Source organism: Macrobrachium nipponense, chromosome 24 (assembly GCF_015104395.2).
Source record: "Macrobrachium nipponense isolate FS-2020 chromosome 24, ASM1510439v2, whole genome shotgun sequence".
Classification (NCBI taxonomy): Eukaryota; Metazoa; Arthropoda; class Malacostraca; order Decapoda; family Palaemonidae; genus Macrobrachium; species Macrobrachium nipponense.
The window spans coordinates 65,128,438-65,145,712 of NC_061091.1; the positions used below are offsets into that span (position 1 = coordinate 65,128,438).

Consider the following 17,275-nt stretch of genomic DNA (forward strand, 5'->3'; position numbering starts at 1 on the left):
CCCCACCTAGCTCTAAGGCTCTGGTTGAGCCTAGCAGCTTCGTGGTGAACCTCGTTGACAGCGGACTCTGGGAAGAGATCCGCTCCCCACATGCTAGAGGCCAAGAGTCTATTCGGCTCATGCCTAATAGTACATTCTTGTAGAACATGCTTTCGGCAGTTCCTCCTAGCCTGGAAGAAGTCAAAAGCGTCCGATAGAACCGTCTGGAACTGAGATTTCGCCAAAATCTTGAACAGCGGTTCCGTAGCATAAGAGAGGGCAGCCATTTCCGTAATTATGAGGGAATTGAGGGACCTGCCAAACCTGGTTCGCGCATCAAACTCTGCCTGGATTAGGGAATCCGGCAGCCTTGGTAGCTTCTCGCCGAACTGGTCCATGGCGCAGTCCGGTTTGAGCTTGCCAAGCGTGAACGTAGCTGGCAAGTTCTCCCACAATTCTCCGAAAGCCGGGAAGAGCGGAGAAGTAGACTCCGCCTCCCTCAACTGTGGGATGGGCTCATCCTTGAGGACTGCCTGAAGGGACTTCTCCACCAATTTTGTGGCAAACGGAAGAGAAACCTCCTCTTCCGTCGCGAAAATAGTGAAGGGAGACTCTTGTAGGCCTGGAGTTTGGTGTTCGTACACTCCCAGTTCCCTCAAGGCAGTGAACCCATTCCCGCTGAGCAATGATCCCTACTGTATAGGACCGACTCTCTAGAGATCTTCTCTTCCCTAGTCAGAGCCGCCACGGTCAGCCTAGCATAACCCATGAAAGGCTGCGTCAAACCTGGAGGGTAAAACTCGAAGTCCTCAATCCTTCGAGTTCCACACTCCGGGATGGAGATCATCCCATCCTTGAAAGGGGCGTAGGCAGCTACTCTCCATGGGTTCTCCATGGAGAAAGCTGGCAGAGAGTCGTATGGCGGGAGTTGGAGAATCCCCGTGCTTGGCGCTGGGGAGACTGGAAGAGGAACCTGAGATAGCCCAGCTACTCGGTCCTCATTCTCTCTAACCCTGTTAGAGAGGTCTTGAATGGGATTGGCCTGATTGAGACAGAGTGCTCGACAACTGTGCGAACATCTGCTCGAATCTTGTCCCCAGGGCGGAGACTTGCGAGCCAACCAGCTCGCCCACCTGTTGCATCACCACTGCTGAGAAAGCAGAGGGATCAAAGGTGCTAGGCCCTGCTCTCCTACCGGCGTAACCGGAGTGGAAGCGGTGGAGGCGGGAGAAGGCACTGGCTCGGCGGGAGCGCGAGCCTTCTCCTTAGAAGCCTTGCTTCTGGAGCTCTTCGAGTGAGAAGAGCTCGGCTTTGCTTTCACCGCATCGGCGTAGGAAGACGACAGCTTCCTAGCCGAAGAAGACGAAGACGACTTCTTCGAAGTTGTCTTGGCCAGAGTCTTCGGTTCTCTCTGTCCCTTCACCTTTGGGGGTACAGAGAGAGCGGGAGAGCGGGTAGGGACCTCAGACCCACAAAGCCTTGAAATGAAGCACTGGAAGAAGGGACAGGAGAAGATCCAGGAGCACCCAAGGAAAGACCTTGCGGGCGCCCACATACCTACCTCAACCAACAAATCCTCCACCCCTACCGCCATGGGCTCGATGTTAAGGTCCAGGGCAGCGACGTACCGGGAACAGACTCCTGGGAGGCTACGACCCCCAAAGGATTGCTGGAAGGTCTTGCTGGGGATGGAGGCTATCAGATGGGGCAGCGGACAAGGGGTCAACGTAACCGGTCGACTTGCCCGCCGGGAAGATCTGGGTGGCCAGCTTTTTATCCAAAATGTAGGGCTGGCCTTTGGCGGCGTTCTTGCCGAAGCCGCCCACCCACGCTTTCAGGGTGGCGAGGGCGACTTCCCTCACACCAGTAGCCTGAAAGAAAAGCGAGATTAGCTTCCAGTGGCGGAACGGGGTTAACAAACTTATGACTAAGTAGTTAGTTTAGTAAATGATAAGGAAGCCTATCACGGACTTACCCCATCTCCCAGCTGACCGACCAGGTCGTAGAGCAGATGGCGCAGGCTTCGGGTGGTGCCCAGACGATCATCTCATTGTATGACGTAGGCACACGGGGCGTGAGACCTGCACTCATCATGGCCGCAGGGTCGTACAACGTCGCGTTGCACGCTGGGACCTGACAGTTGGTAGCCTGTAAGAAAGATACATGAGTACCAGGTAAACACTTACAGTCTAACAAATGCTCCGCTGGTGCCGGAGCGATAAAGTTAGATTAAACCAGAGCCCCGCCAAAATACGTGTGGTAACTAGGTTGGTTGAGCCCCCTAGGCTATAGCTCCGCTGATGGCGGAGACACAAAAGGGAACCAACCAGGAGTGGTGGTAAATGGAAACCACGACGGAAAATGGCGGGATGGTAGATAAAAATAAACATATTACACAATTCATTGTAAATTAGGGTATATCCTTAAAATAATAATAATAATACAAACCTCCTCCGCCGTCTACTAGAAGAGTGCGCGGGTAAGAAGCCAGCTCCCTTCCTGGTAGCGGGGGAGGGAGATGTAAGGATATAGTAGGCAAGCAACCGACCACTAGTGGTGCCCACCCCGCCCGCTAGCGGAGCCAGTAATCTATAACCAAAGGTGCCCCGGCTGCGACGGAAGGCTCCTTTCGTATAGCGAGAGAGGTGGCTGAGCAACTGGGGAGGGGGGGAGGAAGGACTCGGTGAAACACGGCGGGAGTGAGAGAGGGGGGGAGGGATGGCCTACTCCTCCCCGCCTCACCGACTACCCGCACGGTAGACCCGTACCTCATGAGTGGTCGCCCTATACCCCCCGCTGGGAGGAACCCCTGGCCGCCTCAGAGTAGGAGTGAGAGAAGGCAACTGAGGTTGTCATGACAACCAAGGGGTCCCCCAGCCCCTCCCTATACCAGGTAGGGAGGGCAGGGGCAGGGTAAGGTGCGATGGAACACGTGACCGCAAGTGGCCTAGGCCGCGAGCAACACAAACCGTGAGAGGGCCACGTGAACCAGGCTGTACCAAAACAAGGAACAAGCACCTAGGCTAGCCTAACACCCTAAATATAATCAAAATATACATCGAAAAGATGGAAAAGACACTTTTAGTAAAAGAGAAAGAAGCCCAGGAGGAGGCAAACTGTTCCAAGAAACAGAAGCCTACTCGGAGCCAGCGATAGCCGATGAAGAGCAAGAGCCGGGATGCTGGGCCGGAATAATAATAGTAGCCCTAAATACCAAACTAAGAGAAATGGTAGGAGGGCTGAACTAGCCTAAAGCTCGATGTAAAAACAATGAACGTAATATAGTAAGCCCATAAGTTATAGAAGTCCCAGTATGGAGGACCGGGAATTCTTACGAGGCAGCATGGCGCCGCCACGAGACAACCGGGGAACCGTATATGACCTATTAAGAGGAAAATACTGGTACCCGGAAGATAAAAACGAGGTAAAATATTACTTATGAGTTACTTAACTTAGCCGTGGCAACAGCAGAGCGTTCCATGGTTGAAAATAGAGATAAATCCAGAAATAGCACAGCAAGGAAGGAAAATTGCGTCTTGACGCTAGCGCTAAAAATTAAGGATGTCCGCTAGGGGCGCTGCTGTCCGTGGCGTCCTCTAGTAGTAGTAGTAGAGGCTGCATCGCCCGTTGGTATCAGCTCTCTCTTAGGGGGATTCTGATTGGAAGTTCTAATTGGTGATTGTCTCGTGGTAGTGTTCCACACTCGCCCCTATTTTCATACCGACACTTCTTTTTAAGAGTGAGCGAGTCAGTTTTACTGACATTTTCTTAATTTTGTTTTTCTCTGGTAATTTTAGATTAATTTTACCTAGAAAAATGATATTAAGGATCCTTTCATAGGCCGACACGAGCTGAGCCCAGAAATCACTTTATACAATAGCTCTGTAGTTACAATGATACATTCAATTCACAAAAGCCTCATCATTGACAGCGAGTTGAATATGCTATAGTATTAATATTCCCACTTTTCAAAAACTAACAAGGTTACCAAGTTTTAAACAAAAGAGGCCTGGAACCTTTATATAAGCTTTTTGTGCAATTCTGTAAGGGCAAAGGAGCTGAAAGAAGGAAGAAACAGTTGTGACCAGAAATGTCATGTTAGTATACACTGAAAGCTGGCCCCCAGAAATGGCATTCCGTCATAATTTTGTAACACGCTTAAGCTGGTATCACACTAGTCATTTCTTGCTCGTGGTTTTGGCCAGCATCCAGCCGATGCTCGCGAGCAAAAGTGTTGTATCGTCACACTAGGAACTCGTGGTTTCGAGGAGCCGTAGGAAAAAGTAAACAAAACTGATCATCTGATATCATCATGGCGCCCAGAAATTGTCGGACTGCTGCAAGATGCGCTGCAGTGGTTTATTTCTCGGAAACTTACGTGAATGCAAGAGTAACAAAAAACGTTTGTGGGTTCAAGAGTGGCTCAGGAGAGTACGTCCTATCAGCAGCAGCCATCTTGTTTGTTTACACTATGCTGTGGCTCGCGGCTCGTGCTGGCTGCTTTCCCGTCTGTTTCGGAAGCAAGAATCTCGAGCTAAAAGCTCCCGGTTTTTTCATTCTCGGCAGCAACGGTCGCTCCGCTCGAGAAAAAAAAAGAAAAAAAATGCCTAGTGTGAGGCCAGCTTTATTTGTTTGCTTGATCCCTCCAGAAAGTAACAAAAGTTTTTATTTTGTTCATTTTAAAAGTTTTAATTTTTTTTCACCTAGCCAGAGGAGGTTCATTGCTCATGCCTAACCCTTTATCTGCTACCAAAGTAAACAACCTCTCTACCTCCGGTGGTAAGCTTCACACACAGTAAATACCTGATGCCTAGATTGTCTAATAATAATAATGGATGATGATGATGATAATGATAATCATAAAAATGATGATGATGATGATGATGATGATAATATAGGCAGTCCCCGGTTATCGGAGGGGGTTCCGTTCTCAGCGGGGTGCTGATAAGTGAAAAGCGCCATTAACCGAAACTTGGTGATTTATGGCGCCGTGTTTTGGTTAATGGCGCCTCTGTTAGTTAAGTTATGGCGCCATAACTCTATTATTGGCACCTCATGGCGCCGATAACTTTAACTAAGCCTGTTATGACACCATAAATCGCCGATTTCGTGGCGCTATACATACATCATAAAACTGGACTGCCATTAACCGAGTCAGTCGATAACCAGGGACTGCCTGTAATAATAATAATAATAATAAGGATTAGCTTTCAAGACCTCTTGTCTTACAGACTCTTCTCAAGTTGGTTCTCAGAAATTAATCCCGAGAGGGAAAAAAGAAAAAACCAAAGGCTATTTAAAAAACCCTACATTATCTAAAGTATTAAGGAAACATGCTTAGATATTGTTAAAAACATGTTCATAGTATTTCTGCAGTGATATCTTAATATATATTTTCATACATAAAGCTAATATTTACTCTATTCAATCTGAGACTTCCCTAACACACATTTCAATAATTGAAAGTTTTTTCAATCACTTTTCTTTCTCCACAAATAATTCATATCTATCTGCATCGCATTAGTCTTATTCTAATACTATTTATTTTTTGTACTGACCTTTCATCTTCCTTATCTACGTACATACCTCTCCCTTTTCTTAAGCTATACATATTTCCACCTCTGGAAATATAGCATTTATAACATTCAGTGGAAATGGTGAGTGAGCAATCAATGAAAATGTAAAGGTAACTTTGAGCACAACCTAAGCTCCTGCAGAAGATAATAAGAGCTATCAAAGGTAATCTTATAATTAATGGAAAAAGAACAGCAACAGGCTCCCCTACTGAAATGAACACTAAATAAATAAATGCCCTACAAGAAGAAAAAAGCATCCACCTCTCAGACACCCAGAGACAAAAAAAAAAAAAAAAAACCCCCCAAAAAAAAAAAAAAAAAAAAAAAAAAAAAAAAAAAATCTTATTTTGCGATTACTGACCATCTTGAAAAAACCAACCATCAATTTTCTCAAAAACATCAAGATGTGTTTGCAACAAACAATACAATGTTACATTTTACTAGTGAATGAAGATGATATTTAACTCTTAAATGCCGATTGAACGTATTATACGTCGACATAAATTGTCTGTTGGGTGCCGATTGGACGTATGGTACGTCGATATAAAAGTTTTTTTTAAAATTAGCGGAAAAATACTTATAGGCCTACCAGGCGAAAACTTTTGAATCACTCGCCTTGGGGGATGCTGGGTGCTCACAGATCAAGATGTTGTTTTGTTTACAATCGTTGCCCAGGCGCGCAAGCGCGAATTTCTTTCTTCTCGCACTAAAAAACATGAGCGACACATCTCAGAAATTATTTTGTCACTGACATAATTTCTGGGCCTGACCTGTGTCGGCCTGTGAAATGGTTCCTTTGATACTATTTCTGAAGAATAAATATTGCTATTCATCCTAGAGAAAAAGAAACAATATAATGCCAAGATAAATGGCTCGCTCACTTCTTATAGAAGTGTCGGTATAGTAAGGAGCGAGTGGAATCACTACCAGAGGTCCCTTGCCATTTAGCTTCTTCCTTCGACAAAACCCCGAACTACGGAGGAGCCGTGCTACAGCTCCCGGTCTACTACTACCGTGAGCGCCTCCGACGCCTGAGACTACATTCCTTTCGATAGCGCGCGTTACACCCAAACGTTAAATTTTTTCGGTGCTGTGTTTCGCTCTATTTGAATTTATTTTGGATTTATTTTCAAGATGTCTTCAACTTCTGCTTCTAAGTTAAGTACTGTTTGGGGTTACTGATCTCATTTTATGATGATCTTCGTGTTTTATACATATTCGGAGCCTTATCGGCCGGTATGCCCCTCGACCGCATGGCGGTACGGGTTATCTCTTTCGGTCTTCCATACCGTTAGAGATTTCCTTTTTCTCAGTACTTTAGATATGGTTACTTATACATAGTCTCTATATCTTTATGCAGTTAGTTTTTTTAGTTAGGCCTCCACGGGGCACGCTCCGACCGCACGTTTCGGACCTTAGTCTAGCTACGCCTTACATTGTTAGGAGTTTTATCAGTCACGATTGAGAGTCATATCATCTTAATATTCTGATGTTCTCTCTTTCCTTCTCTAGTTCCTGATTACCTTTATAATATTATAGGTACTAGGTTGGCTAACATACACCATGCTTCGGTATGGCGATTAGCTTCCTGTTATAATTTATTTTACCGTTAAGTTAGGCTTTCATACTCCATTGTCGATTGGGTGATTAGCCTGCCCCCCGTTTTCTTGAACTAGAGGTTAAATTAGGCTAACATACCCCTTTGTCTTCGGATCGGCGATTAACCTAATTTTCTGTTTGCTTAGCTTCGTGTTCCCCGTGTTAGTCTAAGCTTTAAGATATCGCTTTAATTTTATTTGATTGATTATATAAATAATCCTATTTATATTTGATTGATTATTATAAATAATCCTATATCAGTGATATTGATGTTTGTTCCGACGGTTCTTCCCCACCTCGTATCTTTTACCTGGCTGGGAAGACCACCGGTTTATCACGGTGAGCCACCCGGTTACGGGGTCCCCCTCCGTTCCCCCATTCCCCCCCTCCATACATTGCCATCCACGTCGATGGGTTGATGACTCGTTTCTCACAGCTAGCGTCCGAGTCTGCATGAGAGGGGGTGACTCACGGGACTGTGGGGATCTCCCCTCCCCTACTGGTACTCTCACTCGTCACGTGCCTCGGGGGCTCGGGACCTCCCCCCTTCTTCTCCGTCCTTAACTGCCGCTCAGGGGGGGTGGGCTCCCCTACCCCACATTCTTCCCTACTCTTTCCCCCTCAGTTCAGTCCGGCAGGTGTCTATCCCCGCGCTACCGACATAGAGAGGGGGGGAGGGAATCACTGGGTTTCCTATCCACTTAGGAATAGGTTCACACGAGCACTTACTGATATAAGGGGTTTTTATTTGTTTTATTTTGTGTTATTTAATGTTTAGAATCTTTTTGCGTTACTCCGGGGGGTTTTTTATTTCCGCCTCTCGTACTATCCCTTGCTTCGTTAGAAGTTTGACATTGCTCACTCAATATTAATAACTCCGGGCCATACGGAGAACTCCGGGCCCTACGGAGTCTATTTTTAGGTCATATGACAAGTGAGCTTAGGCGGAGGCAGAGACTTTCTTCCCCCCTCGTAACTTTTCTGCGTAATATTCATACGTAGATCTCTATCCGTCGGTCCTACTCCGGCACCCACGGATAGTTTGCATATTATTCCACCGGAGGTTGTCATTGGTACTCATGTATCCCTTTGACTTACAGATGTTGTGCCAGGAGATTGGGTGCAGTGCCATCCTCCAAGACCTGTGCGGCCATATAGTATGCCGTTCTCATGCAGGATGTGCAGTGAAAGTGGAGGATTTTATCGTTTGGCATCATGAAGCTTGCCAAACCTGCTACTTGCTAGTAGGAGATGCCTCACTAGTAGTAAGTTTCTTAGCACTTTCTTCATTCATTCGTCACCTGGAATACTTGTTGTTATATTATACCTTTCACATATGAGACACATATTCATATAATCTCAACACAACAGACATTCCTCCCCTATCCTCTCCCTAACTCTAGACCCTTTTTACAGGGTTCTGATGAAGAAAAGAAGAAAGCTTTGTCGACTCTCAAAGCTTGGGTGTAGGGGGTTTTGGCCGGAATTCTAAGGGCCGCCCCTACATTCTTACCCAGGGATATGGCGGACCTAATATTCCCAGGAGCCAAGAAAGGATCAGTGGTGGACCCGATAGCGGCGCCCCTTTGCTGGCCGACCTTCAAGTCATGATCTCCCTACAGGAGGGGGATTTCCCAGAGGACGTTGCAGAAGACGTTGCGGCAATGAACCTCGACGTTGAACCCATGGCTATTGACTCCATGGGTACAGGTAAGGGTGTAGTAGGGGCAGCTCCTGTTGGTTTCTCAGGGCCCTTTCCTGAATTCCCTTTCTCCATCACCTTCTACTGATCCTTCTACTTCCACTTCTTTCCGGGGCTTCACTGAAGAGCAGCGGTCTGTCCGTCCTAAGGCTACTTCAGTGATCCCCAAGGCTAAGATGACCGAGGAGAAACTTAAAAAGTCTCTCCCCAAGAAATCGGTCATCCTGACAGACACTATAACTCCGGCTCACCACCCCGGATCAGTTAGGTCAAGGGAGGCCTCTTCCTCTGCGTCGAGGTCCCCCAAACATAGATCACGTAAGGATCGGGCTCAAGTCCCTCTTTTTGATACCCGAATCCTTTTCGGCTAACATTCTGGAGCGGTGGGAGTGATCGTAGGGGCCTTGGTTGACAACAAGGTCGGCTCGGTGCTCTCCCAGCTCTCCAGTTCTGTTACGTCTTCCGGCCAGTCGATCCAATCGCTGGCGGAACGGCTGGCCGCTCAGGAGAATGCCATCGCCGGGATCCAAACCTCGATTGCGGCAGGTTCCCCTCTATCTGTGCCACCTTCTCCTCTTCCAATGCCAGATTCCAGCCAACTGCCGGAATTCAAGGCGGCCAACCCTTGGAGGATCGCTTCGTATGCCCGGAGTTTGTCAACGGAATGTTGACAATCGAAGGCATAGGAACTCGAAGGCGTGAGGACTTCGAGTTCCACCCAGAGACCTTCAACCACCATTCATTGGCTACGTCCGACTAACGGAAGCAGCGATGATGAGAGAGGACAAGGTTCCAAGGAAACGGTGATCCTTCCGAGGGAACAGGCACAGCAGACTCTAATGAGAAGTCTGGAAGAATGGGGGTGTGAAAACACCCGCATCACAGCCTTTAGGAGTCCTTTCACCATTTTTACTCCGGTGGAAGGGACTCCGCTACCACTGACCCTTAAGGTAGTGGAAGCAACCTTTCAGGCCGCCCTGAAAGACGAGCCCCTGCCTCAACTACGAGAGACGGAACCCACCTCTCTCTTAGTCCCAGGCTCCGAGACGTACTTCTAAGGGGTCAGTTCCTACTTTCTCAGTAGGAAAACTAAAGGCGGACTGTGCCACCTCTCTCTTAGTGAGAGACTCCCCAGGTTGTCGGACTCTCTCATCCAGATGGAGTACGACGCCCGGACTAGGCTCGCGAGATCCCTTTCCTCCATGACTATGGCGGAGATGACGGCTCTTGTATACCAACAAGAGCCGTTATTTAAAGTTTTGGCTAAAGGTCTGCTGCACACCATGCAGTGTGACCTTTACGACTTCCTCATAGCCAGGAGAAATTGTAGGAAGCACGTTCTGGCGGAAGCTACTATCCGCCATGAACCGATAAACTGATTGCTTCCTCAATTTGGGGAACGGACCTCTTTCCAGCACCAGTAGTAGCAGAAGTCCTTCATGAGGCTTCTAAGGTCAACCAGTGCCTCAAAGTCAGGTGGGGACTGGTAGCAAAGCGGAGGCAGGAATCTTCTGGTCCTAACCCAAGGAACAAGAAGAAACCAAGGAAGTTCTCTCCCTTCCAGCCTTCTCAACAAACGTTGGTTCAGGCAGTCCCAGCATCACAAGGCAACCATCGTCGAAGGGTCAACAACAATACCTTGTTCTGACCCCTCAGTCCCAGCAATCTCAACCCTCCACTTCCTTTGCTGTCTCGCCAGCCTACAATTCTAACTATGAAAGCCAGAACTTTCAGGCTTTCAATAGGTTTGCGAGAGGCAGTAGAGCAAGAGGTGCCTCTCGATTCAGAGGATCCGGCAGGGCTGCTAACAGGGGAAGAGGTTTCCGAGGAGCAAGAGGTGGCCGCCCCTCGGCAAACCAGCAGTGAGAATCCCAAGGTAGGAGGAGGCTGTACTCTTCGCCAGCGGTGGGGGTTCAGCCCTTGGGCTCAAAGTATAGTAACAAAGGGACTAGGTTGGAGTTGGCTAGAGGGCCCTCCTCCAACCAACAGATTCTATCAAGCACCAACAACGGAATTGGTAGAGTATACCGAAGACCTCCTTCTCAAAGGAGTAGTCTCAAGAGTCAACAATTTAAAATTTCAAGGACGCTTGTTCAGCGTGCCAAAGAAAGACTCGGTAAACCGAAGAATCATCTTAGACTTGTCCCATCTGAACTTATTCATTCATTGCGACAAGTTCAGGATGCTGACCGTTTCGCAGGTACGGACCTTACTTCCCCTGGGGCCGTCACAACCTCTATAGATCTTACAGATGCCTACTATCATGTTCCCATAGCCAGACACTTCCGTCCATTCCTAGGCTTCAAACTAGGCAACAGATCCTACTCCTTCAAGGTAATGCCATTCGGGCTCAACATAGCCCCCAGGATCTTCACCAAATTGGCGGAAGCAGTAGTGCAAGAGCTAAGGAAACAGGGAATAATGTTAGTGGCTTATCTGGACGATTGGCTTATTTGGGCAAAGCACCCCAAAGAATGCAAAGAAGCAACGGTCAGAGTGATCAAATTCCTGGAACATTTAGGTGTTTTCAAATAAACAAAACCAAGTCCAGACTAACACCGGAATCTCGATTCCAGTGGTTAGGCCTTCAGTGGGACTTACAATCGCACACTCTATCAATTCCGTCGTTGAAAAGGAAAGAAATTGCAAGAGCTACAAAACAATTTCTCAAACGACAACAAACATCCAGGAGGTGTCCAGGAGAGGATCCTGGGCTCACTCCAGTTTGCATCAGTCACAGACGTTCTGCTCAGAGCCAACTCAAAGATATAAACAAGAGTATGGCGCTCAAGAGCGAATTGCAGATCACGGGACAAACTAGCCTTTATCCCAGCAATCTTACGGAAACGTCTCCGCCCCTGGACGGAGACAAAGAACCTTTCAAAAGCAATTCCTCTACAGTTTCCCCCTCCATCATTAGTGATCCACACAGACGCCTCACTAACAGGGTGGGGAGGATACTCCCAGTACGAAAAAGTTCAAGGAACTTGGTCGTTAACATTCCGCCAGCTACATATCAATGTACTGGAGGCCATGGCAGTATTCCTCACACTGAAACGACTCCGTCCGCCCAAGAACTCTCATTTCAAATTAGTTCTGGACAGTGCAGTAGTAGTACACTGCATCACAGGGCGGATCCAAGTCAAGCCACTTGAACCATGTCATGATAGCCATCTTTTCTCTGGCATGCAAAAACAAATGGCACCTGTCAGCCACTCACCTGGCAGGAGTTCCCCCCCCCCCAGAACGTAGTATCAGACGCTCTATCACGCTCCGCTCCGTTGGAATCGGAGTGGACACTGGACAGGAGTTCATTCAATTGGATCAGTCTACAAGTCCCCGGACTCCAAGTAGACCTCTTTGCCACGGAGTCAAACCACAAACTCCCTTGTTTACGTGGCACCCAACCTCGATCCTCTAGCATACGCTACGGATGCAATGATCCTCGATTGGAACGAATGGAAGAATATTTACCTCTTCCCTCCGGTGAACCTTCTCATGAAAGTTTTAGACAAACTCAGGACATTCAAAGGCCAAGTAGCTCTAGTAGCTCCAACTGGCCCAAGAGCAATTGGTTCCCTCTACTCCTAGAGTTGAGACTCCGACCACTACGGATTCCCAACCCAAACTAACCCAGTTAGTGCAAACTCAGACTGTGTCCGCTTCCTCAAGAATTCAGAAAACCCTAACTTTATGGATTTTCTGAAATTCGCAGCCATGAGGAATGCAGAAATTGATCCCCAGAATATCTCATTCTTGGAATCAGATAAAAGAGAATCTACTCTCCGCACAATATGATTCATCTGTCAAGAAACTAGCAGAGTTCCTTAAGTTGTCAAATTCTCAAGTCATGACAAACGAACCTAGCCATAACTTTCTTCAGATCATTGTTTGAGAAAGGCTTAGCAAGCAAGCACTATCACTACGACCAAATCAGCTCTTAAAAAGATCTTCCAATTTGGTTTTAGCATAGACCTTACGGATTCGTACTTTACGTCCATACCAAAAGCTTGTGCTAGATTAAGACCATCAACGAGACCTAAATCAGTCTCTTGGTTCTTAAATGATGTCCTCAAACTGGCCTCGGACATTAACAATGACTCTTGCAATTATATATCCCTCCTGAGGAAAACCCTATTCTTATTAAGTTTAGCCTCCGGAGCTAGAATATCAGAACTGTCAGCTTTATCAAGGGAACCAGGCCACATTGAGTTCCTCCCCTCAGGGGAAGTCCTCTTATCCCCAGATCGCCATTTTCTAGCCAAAAATGAAGACCCACAGGACAGGTGGTCCTCGTGGAAAATCCTACCACTACCTACCACAACTCATTAAGAGCCTACCTAAGCAGAACAACTCTGAAATCTTCAGGCCCATTGTTCATTAGGAAGGGAGGTGGTACTTTATCCCTAAAAGGGATCAGGCAACAAATTTTATACTTCATTAAACAGGCCAATCCAGAGTCCTTTCCTCGGGCCCACGATGTTAGGGCGGTGGCCACATCTATTAATTATTTCCAACACATGAATTTTGACGATCTTAAGAAGTATACGGAGGCTGGAAATCTCCGACAGTTTTCAAACGGCACTACCTAAAACCCTTAGAAGCCCTCAAATTTCCAGCAGTGGCAGCTGGAAACACAGTTTCTCCTGATTCTTAATTTTTACTATAACTTCTTGTAGCCTTCCCTTCTACCTGCCCCATTGCACCCTTACTTAGTTTAGTCGCCTCCATGTATTGGGTTACCTTGAGTTTGCTTTTGTTCATCATTCTAATCGGATTCAGTTCCATTCTTTTGTATATATCAACTTATATCTTGTCTTTGCCTAACCCTGTATTGTTATTGTTTGTTGTTAGGCTAACTAATTTTAAGTGATAACCCGTGTTTTAGGGCTTATACTTCCCTTAGGGTAAGACTGTAATTTTAGTTGATTATTATACTATTAACCTTACAAGTGTTTAACTTTACCTTCTTAATTTATCTGTACTGTTCCTCAAGCTTGGTGTTTGGCATTCTCTGGTACTATTTCACAGGCCGACACAGGTCAGGCCCAGAAAAGGGATTTGACGAAAGGAAAAATCTATTTCTGGGCAAACGACCTGTGTCGCCCTGTGAAACCCCACCCTGTAGTTAGATTATCCTCACCCAGCTTACCCCAAGCTTGGAGGCTATCTTCAGGAATGACGTCTCAGGCGTCGGAGGCGCTCACGGTAGTAGTAGACCGGGAGCTGTAGCACGGCTCCTCCGTAGTTCGGGGTTTTGTCGAAGGAAGAAGCTAAATGGCAAGGGACCTCTGGTAGTGATTCCACTCGCTCCTTACTATACCGACACTTCTATAAGAAGTGAGCGAGCCATTTATCTTGGCATTATATTGTTTCTTTTTTCTCTAGGATGAATAGCAATATTTATTCTTCAGAAATAGTATCAAAGGAACCATTTCACAGGGCGACACAGGTCGTTGCCCAGAAATAGATTTTTCCTTCGTCAAAATCCCTTTTTTGCACCATTTTATATTAGCCATTACATGGAGTATTATATATGAAAATGAGCGCAATTTCATGTAGAATACAACTAAAAACAACTCATGGTTGTAGCTTTTATCAGTTTTGAGAGTATTTTTATATAAATAACGATGTGCCAAAACTTCAACCTTCGGTCAACTATGACTCTACCGAAATGGTCGAAAAACGAAATTGTAAGCTAAAACTCTTATATTCTAGTAGTAATATTAAATCATTTACCTTTATTTTGCAACAAATTGGAAGTCTCTAGCTCAATATTTTGATTTATGGTGAATTTATGAAAAAAAATTTCCTTACGTCCGCGCGGTAACTTTTCCGAAAAAATCATAAATTTTTTCATCAGATTGTCGTAATGTTTGCACCATTTTAAATTAGCCATTACATAAAGTTTTATATATGGACATATTTTACGTCGACATACAAAAGTTTTTTTAAAAATTCGCGGAAAAATAGTTATAGGCCTAGCAGCCGAAAACTCTTGAATCACGCGCCTTTGGGGGTGGGAGTTCACGGATCAAGGTGTTGTTTTGTTTACAATTGTTACGCAGGCGCGCAAGTGCGAATTTCTTTCTTGCCGCACTAAAAAGTATCAGTGACACATCTCGGAAATTATTTCGTCACTTTGACATAATTTTTGAACCATTTTAAATTAGCCGTTACATGGAGTATTATATATGAAAATGTGCGCAATTTCATGTAGAATACAACAAAAAAATACTCATGATTGTAGCTTTTATCAGTTTTGAGATATTTTCATATAAATAACGGTAAGTGCAAAAATTTCAACCTTCGGTCAACTTAGACTCTACCGAAATGGTCGAAAAACGCAATTTTTAGTAATATTCAATCATTTACCTTCATTTTGCAATAAATTAGAAGTCTCTAGCACAATATTTCGATTTATGGTGAATTTATGAAAAAACTTTTTCCTTACGTCCACGCGGTAACTCTTCCGAAAAAAATCATACATGCGATTGTGGTAATGTTTGCACCATTTTAAAATTAGCCATTACATAAAGTTTTATATATGGAAATGTGTGCAATTTCATGCACAATACAACTAAAAACAACCCATGGTTGTAGCTTATATCAGTTTTGAAATATTTTCATATAAAAAATGATGTGACAAATTTTCAACCTTCGGTCAACTTTGAGTCTACCGAAATGGTCGAAAAATGCAATTGTAAGCTGAAACTCTTATATTTTAGTAATATTCAATCATATACCTTCATTTTCCAACAAATTGGAAGTCTCTAGCACAATATTTCGATTTATGGTGAATTTATGAAAAAAATAACATTTTCTTTACGTCCGCGCGGTAACTCTTCCGAAAAAATCATACATGCGATTGTGGTAATGTTTGCACCATTTTAAATTAGCCATTACATAAAGTTTTATATATGAAAATGTGCGCAATTTCATGTAGAATACAACTAAAAATAATTGAAGGTTGTAGCTTTTCTCATTTTGAAATATTTGCTTATAAATCAGATAAATAGAAAAAAAACCACGTTCGGTCAACTTTGACTCTACCGAAATGGTTGAAAAACGCAATTGTAAGCTAAAACTCTTACAGTCTAGTAATATTGAGTCATTTATCTTCATCTTGAAACAAATTCAAAGTCTCTAGCACAATATTTAGATTTATGGTGAATTTAAAAAAAAAAACTTTCCTTCCCTCTGCACGTGGATTCTCCGCCACAAATCTCCGAAATATGTATGTCGCATTCTCGGAATATTTGCTCAGTTTCATATTAGGCATTTCATAGAGTTTTATATATGAAAATGTGCACAATTTTATGTAGAATAAAACAAAAAATATTTGAAGGTTGTAGCTTTTCTAATTTCCGAAAAAATTGCATATAAAAAAAAAAAATTTGACATTTGGTCAACTTTCAAAAACTGCAATTGTAAGCTAATACTCTTACAGTATAGTAATATTCAATCATTTGTCTTCATTTTGAAAGAAATTGGAAGTCTCTAGGACAATATTTAGATTTATGCTGAATTTTTGAAAAAAATATTTGTTTACGTCTGCGTGTTACGAATTCATGCATTATTTTGTGATAATATTTTCTCTGTGTTGCTTTTATCATTTTACAATGTGTTAGATACCAAAATGATCGCAATTTAGTGTACATTACAACGGAAAAAAAATTAACTCGTTACTTTTAATCGTTTTGCGCATAGCGCGATTTGAATACAATTATATATGAAATTTTGTTTTCGCGCTATCATATATCGCATTATTTATATATGATAATTATAATTTTTTTTCATTTCTGATGGTTGCATACTAAACTTCAGGCAATGATAAAAAAATGAGCCAAAAATGAACTCTTAATCTTGAAAACTAAGCACGCTGTGATTTTTTGAAAAAAAAAAAATTTTCCGCTTCCACGCTCACTCCGAGACCGCCTCGGCACACGGAAGACGATATTTAATATACCCCTTCGGTGTTTAAGGGTTAAGAACAATTTTTCTGAATGGATGAAACTTTGGTCTATTGCAAACCCTCCCATAAATCCTCAATCTCCTGCTAGTGGAGAAGCAAGAACAGACACATGAACATGTTCCACTGTATCCGATGCTCATCATGTGTCTACAGAGCAAGACAGCTGGTCTGTAAGTGTCTTATCTTATAATGCATAACTGAGACCATCTCTGACCAGGTTTCATTACTAGCTGTGTAAGTCAGCTGACTAATATTAGAGAGCGAGAGTCATGGAGCCTGGATCCCATTCAAAAGCGTGTCTGCTACCTGACAACCTCCATTGTTAGCAATCACATAACCAGTATTCCAAAGTTACCATAGTCACAAGCAATAACAAATATGTATGTATTAGTATTAGCACAAGCAACCAGACAGGTTGGTTACCAACCACACACACAAACAAAA

General features: G+C 44.4%; 1 protein-coding gene across 24 annotated transcripts in view; it reads right to left on the reverse strand.

Annotated features, from left to right (window-relative positions):
- The window catches only part of LOC135205701 (adult enhancer factor 1-like), a 271,537-nt gene that overhangs the window by 110,448 nt on the left and 143,814 nt on the right, over positions 1-17,275 (reverse strand). The window lies entirely within an intron of this gene.